This window comes from Panthera pardus, unplaced genomic scaffold (assembly GCF_024362965.1).
Source record: "Panthera pardus isolate Hobbes unplaced genomic scaffold, ASM2436296v1 HiC_scaffold_211, whole genome shotgun sequence".
Classification (NCBI taxonomy): domain Eukaryota; kingdom Metazoa; phylum Chordata; class Mammalia; order Carnivora; family Felidae; genus Panthera; species Panthera pardus.
The window spans coordinates 97,805-113,374 of NW_026526779.1; the positions used below are offsets into that span (position 1 = coordinate 97,805).

Sequence of the window (15,570 nt, forward strand, 5' to 3'; positions counted from 1 at the left end):
GGCTTTCTTTATTATCTCTATTCGTGTCAGAAACTTACTTCCTGAAAGCAATGAGCTAGATCTTAAAAAGAAACAGCGTGAGCCAAAGGCAAACCAGAAAAAAGAAAGCTAGAGACTTCACATGTGTTCCCACCAGTATTTAGAAGAGGATGAGACAGTTGTGCTTTGGGAGTCATGGAAAAGGGAGCTCCAACCAGGAGAAAGTGCTTTTGAAAAGACTTCCCCTGGTGTGGCTGGCATCGAGGTGGATTTGTTGTTATTACTGCACATTTCTAAGAAGAGTTTTGAAGCATCTCATCATTGGGGCCCTTCAGATGGACAGATCAATGTGGTTGATATGAAAAAAAAAAAACACAACTGTTTTTGTTCCTTCCTAGCATTTACTTGTAGGGGTAAATAGGGCATAGAGCTGCTCATTGAATTAAACACATAATATAGTCTTAAAAATGCTTTGATAGTTTTTGCTACAAGAGGTTGAATAGATGAATTTGACTTTAATGCTTTAAAAGGAGCACAGTCAAACCTATTTAAGTGTTTAAACATGTCTCTTTCTTTCTGTCCTAATTTTTATTATGTAAAGGCTCTGTTTCTTCAGGCAGTTAAAGAGGACACAAGAAGTAAGTAGGAATGTGCTATTATTCAAATCATTTTTCTCAATTTTTATGTATTTAGATTTTCTGTCATATCCTAAGCAATATGGCTATCCTCAGGATGTTTGTTAAAAATAGTCCAAAATTTGTACACATTTTATAATATTTATACATATAAATAGTAAAAATAAAGCTATTGGTAACTTAACTTCATTCTATAAAAAGAAAAAGTAAGAATCATGTCAGGTTGAATGTGGATATTTCCCTTTTTATTTTGATAAATTTTTACATTTATTGTTAAGCATTTCCTAACCTCATGAGATTTTGAGAATGCCTTTTTGTTTTTTTATGCTTCAAGGTAACTGCTGAAGCTCAGGTTTGTACCGATCCACAGAATGTCTGCAAACTTCAGCATTTGAGGTCTCTAGGACTCCTGTCTGACACAGAGTGCAGGAGAAAGGAGACCCTGAGGCCAGTGGAAACCATGCGGGGGAGTATCTAATGTCACATGGCCATCGGCTATCTTTCTCCTGACACGGTCTCTCTGAGAGTCAGTCAAGCACGTCAACTAGTACCTTGTGGAGTCAGGGCAGAGGCGAAAAGCCCGCAGAGCCAGCACATCATCGTAGCTGTGATCCTGACCAAGCTCTTTTCCTGCTGTGAAATCCCAGGTACGATGAGGTATTGCAGCCAGTGAGGTTGGGTGACCCGTGCCTGTGCTGTCACATTGTCCAGCAGAGAGGGATAAAGTAGCATTTGCTATGGGAAAGCTGTGGACAAAATTGGGAGGGCTTTGGACTGTTGCCCCAAGAACTGACTCCTGGATCTGTGTTAATCCATATCGAACGTTAACTTTATTCTGCAAATGAGGAAAGGAGTGGATCAGAATATTTCTGATGCAGAATATGATTTTTTTAATCCTGACGTGTTTTAAGGAGTATGTGATTCTTTTTCAGACGGTATAAATCTGTGATTTTTTCCCCTCTTATCTCTATGGGTGCTACCTAACTGGTTAGCAGTGAACTATCCAAAGGTTAAATTCTCTCTTCTTTCAGTTAAGTGTAATACAAAAGTTGGAATCTTTGACAATAGGAGTATTTTTCTAGCAAAATAAATCCAGCTTTATATTTCCAAGTTTAGTTTCTTATTATTTTGTTTCTTATTGTTTTGTTCAATTCCAATACCACTAAACAAAAACCAGTTAGCTAGGAATACACGACCTTAAGACAAGATTTATAATTTGGCACTTTTGTAGAGAGAATATTTATTGAAAAAAAAAATGACACTGTGTATATACATTTTATCATTATTTGATGATTGTTCAAGTTTCCCAACAGTATAATGTAATTAAATGGTGAAATATTAAGATCTTTTAAAAATCCAAAATCCATATCTATTGAGGAAAACCAGTTATCTGATTCTTTCTACACTTACCAAAACTATTCTTTTAGGGAAAATATTTTCTCCTCTTTAATCACTGTGTATTTTATTTCTAGGGGAGAGAGATTATTATGTATTTTTTGTGAAAATATTATTTCTATAAACCAAGTGTAGGTGAAGGATCATATTTTTGGATAAATATGAATAAGCTATTTTTATGACATATATACTTGAACTAAGTATATATTTATATTTCCCATTAAAATATAACTTAATATTTTGACATATATTTACTTGAACTAGACTATCATTTAACATATTTATGCATGTTTATTTATATATATTTATAATATATGTTTATTTTAACTAAAGTGTATCATTTACAGTCTGACATTGGGAATACTATATATATTCCTTAAGGCTCAGTTTTCCTCATCCACAAACAGAAAAGAAACCAATCACCACCCTCATTTAATGTTACTTCCTAAACTCCCTTCCTTGAACCTCATGAGTTTCATATTTTCCTCATACTTTAAAAAGGAGTCATGATCCACTGACTCTAAAGTTCAAGGGATAATATGAATGAATGAGCGGGGTCTGACATAAGCAATGTAGCAGGCGCAGTGTTGGTCAAAATGGTGTGTGTGTGTCCTTAGTAAGAAGGGCTTAGTCTATTTGGTGTCAATATAATTGCCATTTGGGCATAACACATGCACTAAGTGATCAAACGTAATTTTCAAAAGATGATATAAGCCTAGAGGTTTAGGTGAGTATGGTATATATCAATTATTAAATTTTGGCCATGAATTCAATGATTTTGAAAGAAGTGAATGCTTAACATAACAAGCCCATAAATGGTCGTGGACCATTATTTAATTGTGTAGAATCTCTGTTGTAAGGCATTATAAAGATGAAAAAAAATTTCCCTAATATCCCCAGATACTTGCTTTAACCTGTTTATTTCAGATGATCATGCTTATTCATTTAGCTGTCCCTGTTACGTAATGAGAAATATTGCCATTTTAATGCCTCAGGCCACATTGCACAGGATTCGAACTGTGTTCTTTGCCTACTGTCCTCAAAAATGAGCGAGTAGAGAGCGATGTGCACGACTCCGATATCACCCTATTCAAGGAGACAGATGGACGAAAGATATTCAAAGGATGAAAGGAGAGGTAAAGTTTTTTGTTTGCTTTCTTATTTTGTGAAAATATGATTTCAAGTAAGAAGAAATGAAATCATGATAATTGGGTTTCTGTATATTTGACGTTATTTGTCCGGTTCTTCATAGATCAAGGGGTATATGTAAATGTAAAATTCAAGGATATTTGTAATCACAGTAAAAAGGGATATTCATTTCCAATTCCAGAATGAATTCCATTTTGTTCCAACTCTGAGGGCTTTCCTAAGCTCAATGCTTACTATATATTTTGCTTTCTGAATCTGTACAGAATTTCCACGGCGTAAGGTTGCATTAACCCTGGGAGTTACATGTGTTTTCCTCCTGCTGGCAAGCACAGGCTTAAGATATATGCGTGAGTATCGGGCACACACACATTTTTTTTTTTATGAGAACAAGGAGCAGCGTGAAAAATGAGATACCATAACTGAATTTCTGCTGAGCCTTTGTAAACTATAGAGTCCTATAGAAATGTTAGTAATCACGATGGTGTTTATAATGTTGATGACAATGATTTTGCTATTTTGCCATCACTTAGCTTTTACACCACACGAAATAGTGTATGTCATGGCTGTAATGGCACAAAATTTTCCTGAAATGTACAGTGAGGTTTACATATATATTCATCTTTATATTTTGTGAAGGAGGAAGTTTTCCATATGACCAGAGAATTGGAAAAATCTTCCTTGAGTAGTACACTCCTTATCATACTGCAATACTGATTAAATCACAGAGGAATATAAGGTTGATCTATTTTTATATCATTTTTATATTTTTCACATCGATTGTTAAAAATGTATAGAAAACACTTGTTTTTAATATCTTCTTCCTGAATTTTTAATCCTTCGGTTCATTTATTCCACAACAATTTTGAGTATCTTCTCTGGGTCAGGGAGTATGTATAATAGATACTAAAGATACAGGAATTTTAAACAGTCAGCACTTAATGAGCTCAGTATAAAGGGGATTTTTTTCAAAATGAAAGTTATTCTTTTTTCAAGATGAGGTTTGTTTGTTTGTTTACTTTTGAGAGAGAGACAGAGGGTATGCAAATGGAAGGGGGGGAGAGAGAGAGAGGGAGAGAGAGAGAATTCCAAGTAGTCTCCTCACCACAGATGCAGAGCCTGGTGCTGAGCTCAAACTCATCAACTGCGAGATCACGACCTGAGCAGAAGTCAGATGCTTAACTGATTGAGCCACCCAGGCGCTCCTATGTATTTTTAATGTCTTAGTTATGTTTGAGAGAGAAAGAGAGAGAGAGAGAGAGCATGAGCTGGGGTCGGGGGCAGAAAGAGAGGAAGGCAGAAGATCCTAAGTGGGCTCTGTGCTGACAGCAGGGAACCTGATGAGCAGCTGGAAATCATGAACCCTAAGATCAAGACCTGAGCCGAAGTCAGACACTCGGCTGACAGCCTCCCAGGTGCCCTGTAAACAGTTTTTAAAATAAAATATTATTAGTGCTGGGGTAAAGGCTTCAAGATATCAGCTGAATAGAATACTTCATGCTGAGGGCCAGAAAACTTTCCTCCAGGAGATAATAATTGATATGATGTAAAGGATAGGTAGGACTTAATCAGGAAGCTTGGGGTAGAGAGACTACTTATCCAGGCATAGAAAACAAGAACCAAAGAACTGGATGCTTTAGGAGAATTAAGAAGTAGCTATAAATAGGTTTGCCTAGGTATGCACGTTTTGATAATTTTAATATCTTAAGAAATTTTAGATTTGTTCTAAAAACAAAAGAAACCACCGAAAGGTTTTATGTGAGGGAAAAACATGACTCCTGTCCCATGAGGCGATAGGGATTTGGGAAAGGTCAATCTCAACATCCAGCAAGTGGGTGGAAGGAGAAGATAACAGGATGTTTCAGGAATCAGGGTTAGTTAGAATGACTGAATTAGTGTTATGAAGAAGAAATGAAGGGTAGGCACCATTTATGAGAAATCTTCAATAAGAATTGCTAGAATATGAGTGCGTGAGGGAGACATTTGAATCAGTGATACCATTTGACATGAGGCTTACACACCTTGGTGAATGTATTCCAATAAATATTACAGAGAACACAAGAAGAACACTAAGTACGGTTTGGTGTTTGCGTAGGTGTGCTAATAACAGTAAGGAGTGAGGTGCTTGGACATATCAGTGGAGATGACCAGAAAGAATGAGATTGGTCTTGTCTGTTAGAGTGGGTTTTAACAGCAGACACAGACCATCAGCACGTACACGGTGGTATTAAAAGTCTGGAGATCAAGGAAGATGCCTGGATGAAAGATACTGGAAGATATCATAGAGGAAAGCAGAAGCTGGACCAAGCTCTGCCTTGTGAAACCAGGGAGAGTAGATCAGGCTAGAAGAACAAGGGTGAGGCGAAGGATTCTTAGGATAAATCAACATTTAGCTGGAGGTAAAAGATGAGTAAAAACAGTGAAAAACCATGATGCTTGGTTAAACAAGTAGGTGGGAGTCCAAAACATTATGGTATCATGGGGAGAAGGCAAAGGTAGTCCAGAGTTCCAAATTGTACAGGAGGATCAGGTATTATAATGGCTAGAGATATGCTTATTAAATTTGGCAAGAGAGAGACCGAAATGATATTTTCTAGAGTAGCTCCAGTGGGATAGTGGGTATGGTCAAAGCCTGACTGTAATGGCTAAAACTCTTTCACACATTAGGAAGCAGATACAGAGAATACAGTGAATACAGATCAGTGAATTCCGAGATCAGTGAATACAGAAAAGCATTTATTTTAATTATGGATAAGCGAAACATTTACCAAGCCTTGAAAATATGTGGATGTATATGATCTCGAGCGTTGTTAAAGGCAGTATTACCTGATAGAAACACTTAGCGAGTTTGGTACTGTCTTCTACAGCTCGACACGATTCAGTAATTCTCACCCTAAGTATATATCCAACAGATATACTTGCACATACACAGAAATGAACTTCTACAGGACAGTTCGTAGCAGTGCTATTCACAATGTGGAACATATCACAACTACTCAAAAGATCATTAATGGGAGAGTAAATGAGATCTCTGCAATTGATTTGCCAATGGAATGTATGTGACAGTCAAGACAATGACAATGGTATTCAACAATATGCATGAAATTTAGCAAGAGCATATGAAATGGAAAAACAAAGCAAGAGCACAAAAGTTTGTGCATGTCACGATACATTTTTATAAGATGCAACAGTGCAAAACAAATACAATAAATAGTAATATTTCAGGAAATCCACAAAGAGGCAATAACACTATATATAAAATGTATGAAGGGAGTAATTGAATGTGCATTAGTTACAGCATGTGAGAGAAGTAGGGAGATGAGATGAAATGACTAGCAAAGTAAATAAATGTAATGCTTAAGGTCCTGGCTACAATTTGGGGTAGCTAACAACTTGCTAACTAAGGAAGAAAAACCAGTTCTGCGAGCAATGTGGTAAGTGTCTCATGAATGAAGGAATGTGAACAATCTTATGTTAGCACCCAATCTGAGAGTAAAGAAAAGAACTCTGTTACAAAAAAATATGAAAAAGGAGGACAGGAACTTTGTGGGAAAGCTGACTTGATCATATGCAAGAGAAGGGAACCATGAGAAGGAAACTGTGGAGGGTTCAAGAGAGAAATTGACAGTAGGAGATCAAGATCACCAAAGATTCGATACGGGATGAAATCCAGAGCAGGGGTGAGAGTTTCACGCTTGTTCAATGCAAAGCTCATTTTTTTCTGGGGTAGAGTGAGAGATACCTGTGTTATCTATAGGAGGAGGTGCAGGAAGGTGAGGAGAAGGTATCCTTGCTGGTGACTGTTTCCATGCAAAGGAGCAGATGAGGCCATGTTCTGAGAGGAAGGGGCAAGGAGGTGCACCAGATAATTTAGACAAAGTATAAATACTTGAAATAGCTGTTGAATTGAGAAAAGAGTGTGCTTTAAGAACGATAGTGTGTTATATTGAGAGGTGAAATGGTGAAGAAAATCTAAGCGTTGGTCAGCATTAGTTTGTATGTGTACAATTTTGTGATCTTTTTTTGTCACTTGAGTTTCAGAACCTTGAGGGGAGATGAGATGGTGAATGACAAATGTGCTCCAAAATTGGCTATTTTATACATTAAAAAAAAATTTTTTTTTAATTTTTCAAGGAGGCTCCCCACCCAACTTGGGCCTGACCTCACGACCCTGAGATCAAGAGTGGCTTGCTCAATGGAGTGTTAGCCAAGAGCCCCAGTGAAGCTGGCTATTTTTCGATGTGCATAAAGACTATGCTGCAAGCTTCTTGGAGGTCCTGCCAAAATTGGTTCTGTACTACGTGTCCTTGGATGGACAAAAAGGAAAGGAGAAGGGAATTGATTGGTGCCAAGAAATGGTAGTATTTAGGTACAGGAGGTCTTAATGTGGGTGTTTTTTTTTTTAAATGGTTTTTATTTATGGTTGAGAGAAAGAGATAGAGAGAGCACAGGAGGGGTGGGGGGTGGACCCAGGGAGAGTGGGACAGAGGATCCGAAGTGGCCTCTGTGCCGATAACAGTGAGCCAGATGCGGGGCCCAACTCATGAACTGTGAGATCATGACTTGAGCCCAGGTCAGACGCTTAACCAACTGAGCCATCCAGGGGCCCTTTAAGGTGTCTTTTCAATTCAGATCCAGTATATGAACACTGGAATGGATGACTGAGTTGAAGCAGTAGTTATATTTATTGCCACGGAGTACATCAGGAGACTGTGCAATTGATGTTGGAGTTTTACAAGTAGACGTTGCATTTGGTTCAGTGATGGGTGGTAGAGAGCTGGAAATGACGATTCCTAGCTGCGTAACAAATCCTTAAGGGACCTTTCTTTCCGTCTTTGTACACTTAAAGAGCCATACACTGCGTGATTTTACACTTTTTTATGTGTGAGTTTGGAGAAGATACTGCCAATTTGCTCAGAGATTTTTCACTTACTTTTTGCATGTTAGAAGTCGCCATGTGTGCTCTTCCTCTATGTATATTCAGTGTATTAATTATAAGCTTGTACTAGAGGAGAGTCAAATCCCTGGTGTTTAGCTTCCTGTGCAAATACTACATGCTAAATAAAATACTGGCTACTTCATTTCACCAACTGTGTAATCATTATTTGAAGAGTAAGTGGCGTAGAAACTAAAAGTATATTTCACTTCCTGTTTACATTTCTGTTTTATAGAAGTTGATTCCTGTCTCACGTACTTCCAAAATAATGTATAGCAAGTTATCATTTTATTTAAAAATCTGTTTTATGTTCTGGCACTTCAACATATTGTAACCTGGCAGTGTCTCTGATCGTACTTTCATTTAGTCAGCGCCACTCACTGTGCCATTTAGAAGTAGAGTAAGTGATTATAATAAAATGATCTATTACAAGCATTCAAGACCTTAGTTTTATAAAATGAATTGAAGTTTTTCACAGGTGTTCTGGAGAAATCAGGCAAGATATGAAAGAACCAGAAGACAAGAATGCTTCCTTAGCAGAAGTTGAAGATCACTTAATTTTACTACCCACTACAGGTATGTACTGAATGATTATACTGATAGTTTACAGTTTTTTTCCTCCATGGGATTATCTCATTCTGTTCAATTTTAATGTATCATTTTAAAACTTCACATTGAATTTGTCAAGTCCTTTAATTTTTCTCACTTTTTAAAATTAAATCCATTTTCTTTCTTCTAGCTAATTGAATTCTTGACTTTCACAAAGTCATGTTGATTTGATTGAGTATTTTCTGCTTGTGGATGAATTTTCTCCAGTCTAGATCTCTTGGAATTAATACCACCCTCTTATATTCACTTAGGTGAATTTCTCCCGAAGGGAGAACTGCTTCCTATTGGAGCAGTGTATCTGTACTTGGGAAGTCAGGATTTCTCAGTGTCATTTTAACAATGGTCTGACGTCTATCAGTCTCTGGCTCCACAATTTGACCCCAAAGCTATTCTCAACATGAGACGTTTGGGATACAGGAAAACCACCTATTTTTCAGTCATTCAGTCTGATGTAAGCAAGATGTATGCATACACGTATGTATATATGTGTATATATATATATGTATGTATATATATATATGTATACATAAAGAAAGCATAAGTCTCTAAGTGGTCTTGTGGTTGAGGATCATGTGGCTTTGTTTTCAAGATAAAGATCATGACACATTACTTTTTCAAAAGAAATTATTAAATCCCAGCTGGTTAACATATATGTAGTCTGGTAATTCATTCAGGAGTAGAATTTAGGAAATCGTCACTTATATACAACACCTAGTGCTCATCCCCACAGGTGTCCCCCTTAATGCCCATCACCCATTTGGCCCTCCTCTCAGCCAACAGCCCTCCAGCAACCCTCAGTTTTTTCTCTGTATTGAAGAGTTTCTTCTGGTTTGCTTCTTACGGTTTTCCTCCCTTTATGTTTTTAGCTTGTTTTTCCTTATCTTCCCCTATGTTTATCTAATTTGTTTCTTAAATTCCACATATGAGTGAAATCTTATATTTCTCTTTCTCTGACTGATTTTGCTTACCACGATACACTCTACTTGCACCCACATTGTTACAAATGCAAGACTTCATTCCTTCTGATGGCTGAGTGATATTCCATTGTAGAATATACCGTCTTTACCCATTCATCGGTGATGGCCATTTGGGCTCTTTCCATGATTTAGCTATTATTGAAACTGGTGCAAAACATTGGGGTGCATGTGACACTTCATATTAGCATTTGTGTGTCCTTTGGGCAAATACCTAGTAGTGCCATTATTGTTTCTAATTATAGGGTAGCTCTATGTTTCATTTTTTAAGAAACAGCCATGATGTTTTCCAGAGTGACTGCACCTGCTTGCATTCCCACCAGCAGTGCAAAAATGTTCCCCTTTATCCACATCCTTGCCAACATCTGTTCTTGCCCAAATTGTTCATTTTAGCCATTCTGACAGGTGTGAGGTGGTATCTCATTGTGGTTTTGATTTGTATTTCCCTGATGATGAGTGATGTGGAGCATCTTTTCATGTGTCTGTAGGCCATGTGGATGTCTCCTTTGGAAAAGTGTCTGTTCATGTCTTTTGTCTCTTTCTTCATTGGATTATTTGCCTTTTGAGTGTTGAGTTCCATAAGCTCTTTATAGATTTTGGATACTAATCCTTTATCGGATATGTCATTTGCAAATATTTTCTTCCATTCTGTCGGTTACCTTTTAGTTTTGCTGATTGTTTCCTTCGCGGTGCAGAAGGTTTTTATCTTGATGAGGTCCCAATAGTTCGTTTTTGCTTTTGTTTCTCTTGCCCCTGAAGACATGTCTTCATTTAAGTAAGAAGTTCCTGTGAGTGAGGTCAAAGAGATTGTTGCCTGTTTTCTACTCTAGGATTTAGATGGTTTTGACATTTAGATCTGTCATCCATTTTGAGTTGTTTTTGTGTATGGCATAAGAATGTGGTCCAGGTTCATTCTTCTACATGTTGCTGTCCCGTTTTCCCAACACCATTTGCTGAAGAGACTGTCTTCTTTCCTTTGGATATTGTTTCCTGCTTGGTCAAAGATTAGCTGGCTGTACATTTGTGGGTCCATTTCTGGGTTCTCCGTTCTGTTCGTTGATCTATGTGTCTACTTTTGTGCCAGTACCATACTGTTTTGGTGAAAACAGCTTTGTAGAACAGCTTGATCCAGGATTGTGATGTGTCCAGCTTTGGTTTTCTTTTTTAACATTCCTTTGGCTACTCAGTGTCTTTTGTGGTTCCGTACAAATTTTGGGTTTGTTCTAGCTCTGTGAAGAACGCTGGTGTTATTTTGATAGAAATTGCATCAAATGTGTAGATTGCTTTGGGTAGTGTCAGGATTTTAACAATGTTTGTTTTCCAATCCATGAGCATGGAATGAAGACGATGACACATTTCAAGGAAACTGGTACTGCTGTGGAAAAAGCTGTTACCACTTTTCAAAAGAGGAGAAAACTTGGGAGAGGAGCATGGTGTCATGCCAAGATCTGCAGTCCAGTCTCCTGAAGATTGATACTAAAGAGGAGCAAGTATGTCTACTTTCCTAAACCTGATGTAAATGCTATGAGTATGCAAAGCATGTCTGGGGTTCAGACAATTATTTCGACTTCCTCCGGTATTATTTGGCATGTTGCTTTGAAGCACTTTGTTAACTGGCGCAGATTTCTCTGTGGAAGAGACATAGGTGTAACAGTGACCAAGAAGAACCATTGTTTTAAATCAAGAAGAACTGCTCTTCTGGGCATGCCATGGAATGATTTTCAGTCTTTAGTATTGTATATATTGCATCTTAACACTTAGTATGCTTCAGACGGCTCAGCATTACCTTCTCAGGGCTAATACAGGGCAAAAGAACAACGGCTTCAAGGGTATGAGCACTCTAAAGAGATAATTTCTCATTGTACTGAGTTCTATTGTTCCTTCATCAGTATATGGGAGGGATTCAACTTCAAAGGAAAGATGAGTCTCTCCCTTCATGGCCATGGGAAAAGAGGTTGAAAAATGAAGAGGTTGAATGTAGCTAGAATGCTTCTTTTTATTTACTTATTTTTTTTAACATTTATTCACTTTGTAAGAGACAGAGACAGAGTGCGAGTGGGATTGGGGCAGAGAGAGAGGAAGACAGAATGTGAAGCAGGCTCCAGGCTCTTACCTGTCAGCACAGAGTCCGACGTGGGGCTCAAACTCACATACCGTGTGATCATGACCTGAGCCAAAATCAGACACTCAACCGATGGAGTCACCCAGGCACCCTGGAATGATTCTTTGGAAATGATTTTTTTCCTTTTGCTTATAATCCAGAATGACAGAGAGAGCATCTCTTTTCTAGAAGAGAAAATGTAGATCACATTTGCCATTACTTTTAATGTTTGGCAATATGAAGTCAGTAGAATGGATTCTGTGGGGTTCCTTCTAATGATTCCATAAATAGTCCATGTAGGCACTGAGTTCTAGTTACACGATCTAGTTCTAGCAGTGATATTTCTATTAGTGTCTTGTGAAGGATGAGTTAAAAGCCCTATGTTTTCAAAAAGGAAAACAAAATAAAACCCAAACCAGGCCAATACTCAGGGGCATGTGGTTGGCCTAGTTGGTGGGCCATGTGCCTCTTGATCTGTGAGTTCAACCCCACGTTGCATGTAAAGTTTATCTAAAAAAAAAAAAACCAAAGAAACAAACAAAAAGAGCCCTGTGTTTCTTGTTTATAAAATTCTTATTAAAATACTGATATGAATATGAATGATTCACTCATAAGTATGAGAAACAAATGAAGTACACATTAGCACATTGGTTCAAGCAAATTTTAAAAATCAAGGACCAATAATCCAGGACCTAATAATCCAGGACCTAAAAATCCAGGACCTAATAAGTACCTCGATTATTTTCAACCTCAGCTGTTATCAATCAACTTCCAAATGGTTGGAGTTTTCTTCTTTCACACATTAAGTTTATTTTTAATCCGTATTTCCCCTGTCATTTCCAATTCAGTGTTCTTCAGTTTCAGTCCTGCCATTGAAGTTTATGGACCTCAGAGTTTCAATGAAGCTTCTTATACTTGTTATCCCTGTGTTTCCAGGAACTATCTAGAGCCTTTGACGTTCCCTGAGACTTTTGCCATTGTTTAGAGCAAAATCTGAGTTTCATAGTCTAGCACCTCATTTGATGAGAACTTGGCTGTCAGTATCTGAACTGGGCTGTTGATACACTCTCTGAACTGGAGATTAGCTTTGCTACAGAAAAGCATTACTCTTACACTGATGGTTTAGGATTTCCCATGTTTTGCTGCTTTACCAACCCAGGAGTGTAATGACAGCAGGGGCTTAAGTCCATTGGTACTGAAATCTGAAATTGGCTTTGATACCTATGCATACCCCTAGCATCTAGCAAAATTATGTGAGTGAAAGAATCAAGGGACATTTAACATCAGTGTTGATTTGGAGACTTAGAAATGATAACATCTATTTGGTCGCAATTCTATAATTCCCATTCGTTTTCCTTAGGCACTAACTATACACTCCTCAAATTTTTCTGATACAATGTAATTACTGTGAAGAGATATTGATGCATGTGTGTGTTTTTGGATGCCTTTGTGTTAGAGAGAGAGAGAGAGGCTGAGAGAGATTCAATTACATTGCTTATAGCAAAGGATATTAACTTGTTACTTTCCATTCAATATGCCAATTGGAATAGTGATTACAAAGAACTTACAGAATTTTTATGGTAGAGATATTTTAGACCCTGCATGCATTATTCAGTGCCCACACTGTTAACACAGACTGTATGATAGCCACTGCATACAGAAGGAAAATTCTCACGGCAGTTTTATTTCCTTAGGTGTGTAGAGCAAATTAATGGGATACAGAGTTTGACCGCTTGTAGCTATAGTCTCTTCATTTTCACTGCTGTATAATATTCCCCAGCGTGGCTAAGAATCTCTAGAAGATGGAAGTTTGGGTTGTTTCCACCTTTTGTGGTTAGGAATAGTCCTTCATGAATCATTCTTAGACGTGTCTCAGTGCAAAACTCTCTTGTGTGTCCTCACTTCTCTTGATCACAAATCATCGTAGGAGTGAAATCATTGGGGACAGGGTTCCTAAAGGTCCATTTTCATGAGATATTTTAAAATTACATTTCAAAATGATTTTAGCAATATTTTGAAAGATGGATTTGATATCAACCATCCCACAAACTTGGTGCTGTTATTTTTAATTTCTGCCAATTCAATACTAGTAAAATATACCCTGGTGGCTTTGATTTGAATTTTCATGATCTCTAGTGAGCTTGGCATCTTTATTTCTTGGCTATACTCCCCATTTATTTGAAATATGTTCTCGTTTGTTGTGCCTTTTTTTCTTATTGTGTAATCTTTTCCCTTGTTTATTTCTAAAAATACGTATTTTTGTTCTGTAAATTATTGCATATATCTCCAGACAAGGCTTGTCTTTTCACATGCTTTTTTTTTCTTAATTTTTTTAACGTTTATTTATTTTTGAGACAGAGAGAGACAGAGCATGAACAAGGGAGCAGCAGAGAGAGAGGGAGACACACAATCGGAAGCAGGCTCCAGGCTCGGAGCCATCAGCCCAGAGCCCGACGCGGGGCTCGAACTCACGGAGCGCCAGATCGTGACCTGAGCTGAAGTCGGACCCTTAACCGACTGAGCCACCCAGGCGCCCTGTCTTTTCACATGCTTTAAGGTGTCTTAGGATGAGGAAATTTCCTGACTTTGCCATCATATTTATCTATCTACTTTATCGTATGGGAAGATTTGTTTATTTCTAAGTCCATCCTGCCCCTTTGCTGATATCTTGGATCCAGTCACAGAGACTTGAGTGATTCCTTCATTGAAGCATTTCGACTCCTGTGTCTTCTCTACCCCATGGAGAAATGAGCCTGCCACTTCCATTTATCATAAAAGTGTTTGAAGATAAAAGTGCCCAGTATTTTATTGATGAGTCCTCTGTGGGTAAGATGTTTTCACTGATGCTGTGAATAATACTAATAATTCCAATTTTCTCACAGGTCCTTATTCAATCAAAAAACACAATCATTGGATTGGATTAAGTAGGGTTCAAGAAAGCAGGTATCCCTGGCAATGGCTGGATGGCTCACCCCTATCTCAGAAGCTGTAATTTTTCATTTCATGGCCTTTCTCCCTTTACTGCTCAGTAACGGAGTGGTAGGTTATTGGTGAAGAGGAAAAGATCCTTGGGGACTTAAGGAATATTGTTCATTCCATTTGATCTCGCTTCTTAGGTTGGCAACCGAATGCAAATCTGAGACCTCACTAGACCCAAAGAGCATGATCTATTCCATGTTCTTTAATGGAAAGTCCTGCCAAACCTAGTGAAATGGCATTTTGCTTTTGTATCTTGTATGTCCTATGATACAAGCATGTCCACAGATATGGTTGCAGGAAATGGTAAAAGGTAATGAGGAGAGGAAAGTGGTTACAGCCAGCCTCCTCTGTACATGAAATTTGTACCTGTTTGCTTGGTATCATTCGAGAAAAACAACAAAAGAGCTTTTTCCAAAGGAGTCATTTAGTAATCTTGCAACTCTAATGTGGTATTTAATATCTTTCATGCTATTATTTAGCACAATTCCGCAAGAATTACTGCTAGCCTTGTTTCATTAATAAATCACATGTATTTGTCATTTGATGTTACGAAAGTAGTTTAGAAAATGAAGAAAAGTGATCCGTTGTAAATAAATCCAGATAACTGGCGGATATTATGGGAAACATGGGGTATTTAACATGCTGTTTATTGATGGCCCACAATGTGCCAGGCATCCTTCTAGTCACTGAAGCTATAGTGGTGAATGAAACACGCTACAGTCTTCTGCCGTTGTGGATAGTACATTCCAATGCAGGCTTGATGGAGCTCTTGGTGATGAGCGATGACAATCTCAACGTGCCAAGTGAATTACATGG

The 15,570-nt window shown here is 37.9% G+C and overlaps 1 long non-coding RNA gene across 1 annotated transcript; it reads left to right on the plus strand.

Annotated features, from left to right (window-relative positions):
• The first annotated feature begins 1,158 nt into the window (after positions 1-1,158).
• On the plus strand, positions 1,159-11,134 carry LOC128779002 (uncharacterized). Its single transcript, XR_008424829.1, has 4 exons — positions 1,159-1,261; positions 3,005-3,505; positions 8,560-8,667; positions 11,007-11,134. It is a non-coding gene; the product is annotated as an uncharacterized LOC128779002 (long non-coding RNA).
• Positions 11,135-15,570: the final 4,436 nt, after the last annotated feature.